The sequence below is a fragment of the Scardinius erythrophthalmus genome (assembly GCF_964197995.2).
Source record: "Scardinius erythrophthalmus genome assembly, chromosome: 11".
Classification (NCBI taxonomy): domain Eukaryota; kingdom Metazoa; phylum Chordata; class Actinopteri; order Cypriniformes; family Leuciscidae; genus Scardinius; species Scardinius erythrophthalmus.
The window spans coordinates 36052038-36062357 of NC_138231.1; the positions used below are offsets into that span (position 1 = coordinate 36052038).

The 10320-nt window shown below is 35.8% G+C and overlaps 1 long non-coding RNA gene across 1 annotated transcript; it reads left to right on the forward strand.

Moving 5' to 3' along the window:
- Positions 1-6219: 6219 nt before the first annotated feature.
- Positions 6220-9948, forward strand: LOC308698186. Its single transcript, XR_014031035.1, has 3 exons — positions 6220-6489; positions 7206-7239; positions 8975-9948. It is a non-coding gene; the product is annotated as an uncharacterized lncRNA (long non-coding RNA).
- The last annotated feature ends 372 nt before the right edge of the window (positions 9949-10320 follow it).

Genomic DNA, 10320 nt, shown 5'->3' on the forward strand with positions numbered 1-10320 from the left:
TTTGTACGGAACCCACGTGCGATTATTGGCTGTGGGTGGAAATATGATTAAGTGCACTCAGAGTTCAGAGGCAATAAGCGCCCACATTTGTGTTGCTTCAAGAATATGGTCCCACAACCGCTCTGAAGGCAATGCGATTTACTGTATGAAAGGTCAAGTTCAGACTGAAGAGAAGGAATATATTATACAAGCAAAGTAACCTTATTAAGTATGAGTAATGAGCGTACACACACCTACTGATATTCATTCTTTTAAAGGGGCACAGCTATACAGATTGCGGGACCATTACAAGTCAAATGTACAATTCAGGAAGACTTCAATTCTTTAATGATCAATTATGCATGATTATTTCATACTTAGTCCTCATTTATATTAAACAAGTGCATCTAAGCTTTATGAATCTTAATGATCATCATGAGTGGATCTAAAGGGATCACCACTTAATGTAGAGAATGTGCTATTGTTTCAGTTAGGGAAAAACTGATATAATCAGGCCAGATGATCTCACTATGTTATTGATTTGTATAAGCCTTGAAATTACACTGCTTGAGAAAAGGGTATTGACACATAGTCTAATTATGAGGGTTTTTAGCTTGATGACCAAATTGATTATCGCATGGATTTTGGCACTGTATTATCAGCAAGCTCTGGCAAAACTTCATAAACAATTTCCCTGGCTGTCGCACTGGAAGTCAGACTCCAGAATCCCCTTGAAATGAACAGAATATTAAAGTAAACATATCAAATGACATTACTTTCAAATAAAACGGCATTAAAACCCTTGAGATTAATTACCCTGAGTTCAAATCTTACAAAGTTATGCTCACACTAGGTCAATGGCTGAATCCCTCCTCACATACTTCGATGCTTTCCATGGAAAAACATTATAATTGATCCTCAAATTGCCCTTAACTCACAAGATTTGTTCTCCAGGCTCTCAGTTTCATGGGGCCGGTGCTCATATTATTTATTACTGCAGGTCTTGGTCTCTGATTAATTCCAAGCTAATTGCAACCTGTGCATGAGCTATTGATTTTTGAGACATAACTTTGCCCCTGGCTGCAATTTAGTAATTGTGAAAAGACAAATGTGCCTAAAACCTCATCTGAAACTCTGGAAAAATTATGACCATCATCGCCTAATATTTTAGAAGCTGGTAAACACAGTAACTCTGACAAAAAGCTGCACTGCTTTCACAACCAAGCCTATACTGCAAAAAAAAAAAAAAAAAAATATATATATATATATTTATATATATTTATATAGAATTAACTGATTTTACAAGCCTGGGGCCCTAGAGATGTGGAGAGAACAGAAATACTGAAATTCTCACACATAGCCAGGAGAAACACTTCCTATCCCGAGAGGAATCAACTTTATAATACATATTGGCTGTTACATAAAATCTCCTTATATGGGATTGCAAATTTGGATCCTATAATGAATTAATGAAATTACGGAATAGCTTCCAGCCCTCAAGCTAGTCCTAATAATAATAATAATATGTGACAAGAGGAATATTCACAGCCTCCTTATTAGTGATATATTGGGCTTTAATTAGATGTTTTTGCTCTTCAGAAATGAAGATATGAACATTGCTAATAAGACAGCAGTGAACATTTTGTGCCTTTCATTTACATAGTTTAGATCACATTTTTATTTCTGTATTTTAACCAGCAACTAATTATTTAACAGCAGCAAAATAATTCCTGTATTTTAAATAGCAAAAAAATAAATAATAAAATAAATGATTTGTGCCTGTTTCGGCACAGTATGTGCTGCTTACCTGCACACATGGATCTAATGAAGATGTCAGGCAGCAATCTAAAACAGTCATCGGTCACTATGATCCTGGCAGACCTGATGGATGAATTAATAGGAAGTGTCATCTTCTTTGACCCGGACCTGGCAACCCGTCCTTACCCCCGTGGGACAAAGCTGGCAGCCTGCTCAGTGTCAGGAATGGACCTGCCAGATATACAGCAATCCTCATTCATTCATTATACAGCCCTGAAATGGAGCTATTCCCATGGAAACATATTTCGACTGTGTCTATCAGGCTTGACGTTTGTTTGAGTCTGATGTCATTGTTTGCTATATGCTTGAGTCAGCTACTAGCATGACCTCACCAGAGAAGTAGATCAGATCTCCATAACATTGCGTCTGCAGTAAAATTAAATTAAGAAGGCAAGCATTTAGTCCATACATAGACATCTAATAAGATATTACACAGTATGTAAACTATAAGTTTCTTATTACAGTCAGAAAGCAATGCAAAACTGACATAAAAAAAAGCAACAAAAAAAAGAAAGAAAAAAAGTACGTTATAATATAATATCATTGATAATAATAAGAAACGTTTCTTGAGCCAAAATCAGCATATTAGAATGATTTCTGGTTCATGTGACATTGAGGGCTGGAGTTATGATGCTGATGCTAAGTATAGCTTTGCCATTACAGGAATAAATGACATTTTAAAATATATTAAAGTAAAAAACAGTTCAAAAACAGTTGAATTTTAACAATATTACTGTTTTTACTGTATTGTTAACGTTTTTACTGTATTGTAGAAATGCAGCCTTTGTGAACATAAGAGACTTCTTTGAAAAACATTTAAAAAAATATTTCAAATCTTAATTATTTCGACCAGTAGTGTACAATATAACTTATAGCGCTGTGAATTTATTGCATTACTTTAGTTTAGCGTGAATAAAACGATTTTATTCACGCTGCTAGGCAGCCTGGACACCATGGACCAGATTTTCCCCTCAAAAAGGGAACCAATCACAGAACGGGGAGGGAGCAGGAAGACGATGACGACGTCAATGCGGCACACAGAAGCAGTTTGTTTATATCTATGGATCCAACATGGCATCAGATGCTAAGTTACCTTTCGATGCAGCCTTAGATAGTGTTCTAAGTAGTTTAGAAAGCAAGTTTATTTCGTCTTCTTTCTCTGCGAATTTCTGTCGCTCTACATGCGTCATCTGGTATAATTGAAACGATTGGCTATGAGCTACATACAGGCACATTTGATAGACAGGCGTGGTTTACGAATGCCCAGAGCCGTTTATTGGGCGCTAATAAACGGCTCTGGGCATTCGTAAACCACGCCTTTAAATACGAGAAAATGAAAATATGGTTCCCAGACCACGTCTCAATGAGAAAGGTCTGACGTTAGCCAGGCTAGTAAAGTAGACAAATGATTACGGTTAGCAGGGAAGAGGAGAGGCGAGGATCTATAGGCAAGCAGTGTTTTATTAGAATAATTCGCCTGAACAAAGAAAGTACAAACTGGGAAAACAATGATAATGAATCAAGAAATATAATCTAAACAGAAAACGCAACAGCTTTACAAATGGATATGTAAAGACAACGACTGACAAACAAAGAAACGCAGGGGTATAAATACACAGGATAACAAGGGGCTAGACAAGGCACAGGTGATAGAAATGAATCGCTATAGGTAACAAATGAGGGTCACTACAGACACTAAGGCTGTGTTCGAAAATCGCCCTATACCCTCATTCACTTTTCCCTCCATTAGTCCACTTATAATAGTTCACTTGAAGGAGTGAATGAAAAGTGAATAAAATTCAGACACTGAGTGCACTGGAATTGCTGCCTCTTTTGGCAGCTTCAGTAGTAAGATGAAAATATTTATCTTGAACTCTGTCATGGAAACAAGCATGTATAAACCTTAATTAAACAATTTAATAATCAATCAAAAAGGATTATATACTTGTATGATATTACGCTGTACCCACATTGGACCAGCGGTTTGGAAAATGGATGGATGGATGATTCACCTGCGGGCACCATCTTCTGGCAAGTAATTCAGTGTCCATTATGGGTATTCTGTAGGTGTTGAGTGTACATCGGTTTTACACTCCTTATTGCGGTGCATTGTGGGATTGAATGAGTGCACTCAATAACGTCCATGATGGTTTTAGTTATCAAATGGCTGTTCCCTCTAATAGTGCCCTATTTAAAGGGTTAGTTCACCCAAAAATGAAAATTCTGTCAGTAATTACTCACCCTCATGTTGTTCCAACCCCGTAAGACTTTCGTTCATCTTCGGAACACAAATGAAGATATTTCTGATGAAATCTGAGAACTGTCTGTCTTCTTCATAGGCTGCTTGGTATTGCATTTGCCGGCTCAGAACATTAGTAAAGACATTGTAAACCTTAAGTTTATCAAGCGCCGAGAATACTTTTTGTGCACAAAACCCCCAAAAATAACGTCTTTATTCAACTATTCATTTTCTAAAAGTATTCTCGAAATAAAAACAAAGTAAAACAGAAAGTAAACATTGGGAACAATGGAAACAGAAAAACACTTCAAAATATGTGAACATGACAGATATGTATAAATTATTTTATTATTATTTATTTTAATTATATGTAAATCCTGTAATTTGTTCTCTCAAATAGTGAGTAATGCAATAATTTGTGATTCATATCCAATTAATTTTTTTTTTATTAACAGCCTTATTAAATGAATAAAATATTTTGTCAAAGGTCGTGGTACTGTTTAGTGCATATGCTCAGACACACTGAGCCATGGTGCTCATGTCCCACACTGAAATCAGTTATGTATATATTTATAATTATTGATTGTCCAAAGAACTTCTATAGTCTTATGCCCCCTTAACATATGCAGATAGCCGCATGCATCTTCCTCTGTAGGTGCTCTCTCAGCTCTTATTTTCCCCTGACCTTTCGTTGAACTTTCTGCCATTAGTCTGAGTCGAATTTGAGCAGAGTGCATATTTAAAAGTGTATACTCTTCCCTTTTCATCTTGCACTGAAGTTTCCTGACAAGCCAGAGGGGATGCGAATCAACGTGATATCTGGAAAAGTGCATTAAAGTGATAAGTTTATTCCACAGGCATGAAAGGGAATGGCAAAATAAGGCATCTGGCTCAGAGTGCCGCGCTACTGCTGAAGCGGGGAGACTAATCAGACGCAAGCCTTCACAGAGAGAGAGAACTTGCCTCACACTGCAGACTGCAAAGACGACAAATCATAGACATACTGTGAATCCATATTTCATTTTAACAGGGACTGTAAATTATGAAGGGCTAACAAGGAGTGATAAGTTAATGCTGAGGTTGTGATTATATGTAAAAAAGCCACAATACATATTCTGTGACAATGTTGAGACAAATAGTGTGGAACTGACAACCATAGTATCTATACGTACTGTAGACACCCCATTCGATTGCTCCAGACACGTCAGTGTGCCTGGCATCTTGGAACGGTGCACATTTCTGCTCATCACCTACACTAAAAAGTCCAATGAATTGCAACGCAGGCTCATTGGAAAAACGTAACTGTGGCAACATTTTTGCAAAACGCAAAATATGCACCAATACGTGCATATCACTGCAGTTTCCAACAGAAATGAACACTAGAGGCAGTAAAACAGCAAGCACTTTTAATCGTTTTCACACACAATTATGATTACAGGGGCATATTATGGATTAATAAAGACTTGTTTTCACGCAGCACCTTGCACAATTATGTTATGACCTCAAAACACTTTTTACCATACACTGTAAAAAAAAACTGTAAATTTACAGGAAACGGTCTGTATTTTTTAACAGAATTTTGTCGTTTTGTCATTATACAGTGAATACCTGTTATTTTACAGATATTTTTTGTAATTTAAAGGTCCACTATTAAATTTACAGGTAATTGCTTTTATTTTGGTTTTACATTAATTTTACGTTTTTTTAAAGGAAATTCTCTGTAATTTTATAGGGTTATGTGTAATTTTACATACAAAATTAAGTAATATTTTACAGATTATTTCTGTGGAATTAGAAAACAAATAAAATAAGGTATAACTGCAGAAATTAGCAGTCACTAAACATGTTTTCCTTAAAGATTATTAAGCATGTAGGGGTTAAAGTGAGTTTTAAGATTTGTACACACATTAGGCAAGCCTATTTAATTATTTAGTCTTTTAATTTTGTCTTGCAAATAGATGTTCATTTTGATCATCATTTGTAGGCTATTTGCCCGAAAATGTCATTTAGGCCTATATTTTATGTCTTTTATGAATCGTTTTTCCAAATCTGCGTGGCTTTGTGTGCGTTTGTATGTATGTATGTGTGTGTGTGTATGTGTGTGTGCCCGCGCGCGCGCGCGCAGATTCAAATTATCCGCCATTACGTTTCGTTGCTGCTAGTCCCGCCCACAACAGTTAGCTACCTACAGATCTGTCTCTGTCGTCGATCTGTGTCAAGAGCAAGCGGGAGATTTGAAGTTTCAGTCTACGCTCGTGAAGTAGTCGTGGATTGTGATCACAGTGGATCAAAGCTATAATCGTATTCGACAGAAGCAACCAGCCGTGAGCAGGAGCGCTGAACACATATTAGTTGTTTGTAGTCTGTCAGTCAGTCCAGAAATAATGCGCCCTTTTTCAGTGAGCCTGGTTCGTCGTCACAGCAGACCTCATCCCGACCGATCAACGGCTGAGGTAAGAGTCTCATACTACATGTGTGTACGATATTTTATATTACATTTGTGTTAAGTGGTTAGACAGTTTCCATGCTAACGTTAGCATTCTTAAATGATGTTCAGTTATAACTGGGTCAGGGCAAAACACTGAAAATGCAGCATGCGTTTTTTAATTATCGATCTGTGTTAAGAAAGATCAGTTGAACCCAACCCACATCTCTACTTGTTAACTTAAAGACCTAAAACAATCTTTAGTAGACTTGTTATTCATATTAAAGTCCATAATTGTGTATAAAATCTTCGTTATGATAGTCAGTAACATTAAACCAATAAATGGCGGGATATTTTGAAACACTGTCTGGAAGCTGAAAACTTTTCTCTTAAAAAACATACTTTATTTTACTATAATAAAATTGTAGTAAACACGTTTTTAGCTGATTTTTTACCATTGTAATAGCCACAGTTTTACTAAAAATAGGCCTACTAGGTGTGCAGCTAGGTCACAGTAAATCATATTCATTTAACATTACTTTCTATAAATGTAACTTAGCTAAAATCACATGGCAGCTCAAAATATTACTGTTAGCCTTTCCAGCTCAGCTTCAAGATCATAGTCATTTGAGTCTTTGCATTGTCCCAATGGAACATATTCTGACATGTGTAAATCTAATACTGAGTTTTAAAATAACTTGTGTGTGTGTGTGTGTGTGTGTGTGTGTGTGTGTGTGATTTCAGGTCACGTGGAAAGCAGATGATCATGGCAAACAAGGTATGGGAAGAATTCATTAAAACATAAAAATCATAACGGTTCTGATTCCATATGTTCATAACAGTCTTCTGATTCCATATGATTGCACTAAAAGTATGCACAAGGTTTGGATTTGCTACAGCAAGATTACGATTGTGTTAGATTCCACCCATCTTTCTTTATTTTTTTATTTTTTTTTAACTACCCACTAAGCAAAATTATGTCTGAAAGACTTCTTTTCAATGTCTTTGTTACAAAAATCAAAGGTTGAAATGCCGTCCACTGAGGAGCCAGAATGAAAGTTATGACGTCTTTTTTTGACGTGTTCTGCACGTCCGATATAGACGTTCATCGAACCTTCGTACAAGGTTAAAACTAGTTCAGATGTGGCCATTGTGGACATATTTCAACATCATTTATGGTCTCATTTAGACATAATTACTTTGATTATTGCTGTCAGATGATCTTAGTGAGAATGAACAGAGGTTTAGATGTTGATATTCGTTTAATTTGAAGTGTCACCATTGTGGCGATCCGTGTTTGCTTTAGTTGGGCTCTTGGTCACCGTTCCTTTTATTTTAACTTTTCTTTGGCTGCTGTAACAGTGTGTTTGTGTAACACAATTGTTGTGGCAGGGAAAGCCTAGAAAAAGTATGAGGTGTTATCAGTTCAATGTTGATGATGACATAATTATCACAAAATGGGCCTTTAATATTGTGTTTAAAGTTTTGTGTTTATATTTGCCATTAATAACCAACAACCTTTTGGAACTGCATTATTGGTGAAGGTGTATTTATTTGAAAGTGTATAAAAAGCATGTGCACATTATGTTTTGAGCAAGAGTATCATACAGTCACACACAGACATCAAGATTTTGGATATGAATCACAACAACGGTGACAACCAAAAAAAGCTTGGGAATTAAGGATGAGTTTTGTACTATGAAAGCTACCCATCATGCATTGCAGCATGAAGCTTTTTTTTAAATTGTCACCATTGTTGGAAATCATATGCACAATCTTGATGTCTGTGTGTGACTGTATGATACTCTTGCTCAAAACATGTGCACATGCTTTTTATACACCTTCAAATAAGGGATCATTTTAATGTTTTTGGCACCAATAATGCAGTTCCAAAAGGTTGTTGGTTATTAATGGCAAATATAAACACAAAACTTTAAACACAATATTAAAGGCCCATTTTGTGATAATTATGTCATCATCAACACCTCATACTTTTTCTAGGCTTTCTCTGCCACAACAATTGTGTTACACAAACACACTGTTACAGCAGCCAAAGAAAAGTTAAAATAAAAGGAACGGGGACCAAGAGCCCAACTAAAGCAAACACGGATCGCCACAATGGTGACACTTCAAATTAAACGAATATAAACATCTAAACCTCTGTTCATTCTCACTAAGATCATCTGACAGCAATAATCAAAGTAATTATGTCTAAATGAGACCATAAATGATGTTGAAATATGTCCACAATGGCCACATTTTAACTAGTTTTAACCTTGTACGAAGGTTCGATGAACGTCTATATCGGACGTGCAGAACACGTCAAAAAAAGACGTCATAACTTTCATTCTGGCTCCTCAGTGGACGGCATTTCAACCTTTGATTTTTGTAACAAAGACATTGAAAAGAAGTCTTTCGGACATCATTTTGCTTAGTGGGGCTCTGTCATTTAGAAACATGACTTTTCCTATCACTACTATCTTAATGACACATATCTCTACCTTTTAATCCAGCTAGATGATCTGACGGTTGCTGCTCGCATCTCAGCCTACCTGATGGAAAATTCTTGCTGGATGAATGACCTTCACCTTCAACTCAACCTTGCCAAGACAGAACTGCTTATGGTTCAGCTTTCAGCCAAAACATACTTGCTGCGATCCTGCTGATTTGCCTTATCATTAGGAGGATCAGGCCCTTCCTATCGGAGCTACACAACTCTCTTGTTCTATCCAGACTGGGCTATTGTAATGCTCTCCTGGCAGCTCTTCCAGTGTCAGTCAAACCTCTGCAACTGATCCAGATGCTGCAGCAAGAGTTGTCTTTAAAGGTAGCCCTATGCCTAAACTCAATGCTTCAGATCTGTGTGTCTCCAGAAGCTTGTGCTCTGCAAGTGAACGGCGCCTTGTGGTGCCATCATCCCAAAGAGACACAAAACCACTTTCACTGACATTTACCTGGACTGTTTCCTGGTGGTGGAATGACCGGCGCAACGCAACACATTTTCAAGAAACTGCTAAAGATCCATCTTTTTCATAAACACTTCACCCAATAATACTAAATCTTTGTAAAAAAAAACAACAAAAAAACACCTTTCTATGTGTACTGTGCTTGACTAACTGGGACTTGTCACTGCACTTGTTGCTTTTTATTATCTTTAATTATTATCTTAATTGGTTAGTCACTTTGGATAAAATGTAATTGTAAATGTTAAAATAAGTTATACTGTAAAGGTATACGGTAATTGCTTTTTATTGTGGATATTTTTACATGTTCTAAATTATATACTAAGCTTCTATTTCCTATCAATCACTTATCTTGATGTTTAGTGTTTGTTCAATTACTAATACTGTAAATATGCAGGTAATTTGTACTCATACATTTAGTTAATTTAAAAGAAATTGGCTGTAAATTTGCTATTATTAAGAACTTAATTAGAGATGTTGTGAAATTGGATCTGTACAAATAAAAAATAAAACTGTAAATTTACAAACATTTGTATTTGAATTTATGTACTTGTGTGCATTTTTTATACATAATTTCATTGTTATTTTACACATAAAAACTATATTAAAAGAAAATTACTGTAGATAGACAGCATTATTATATAAAATAATTTTATAAAACCTTAAATTTACAGTATTTAATTGTTTTAAAGGTGTATATGACTTTTTAAAACATTAAAAATCCCAATAATTACATAAGATTTAATGTAATATTAAAGATATAATCTGTTATTTAATTATGGAAAATTACTGTATTTTAACGAGATTGTTTTTTGCCGTTATTTTACGGTAATTTTCTGGCGCCCCAGCTGCCGGAATAATACCGTTTTTTTACAGGTTTTTTTTTTACAGTGTAG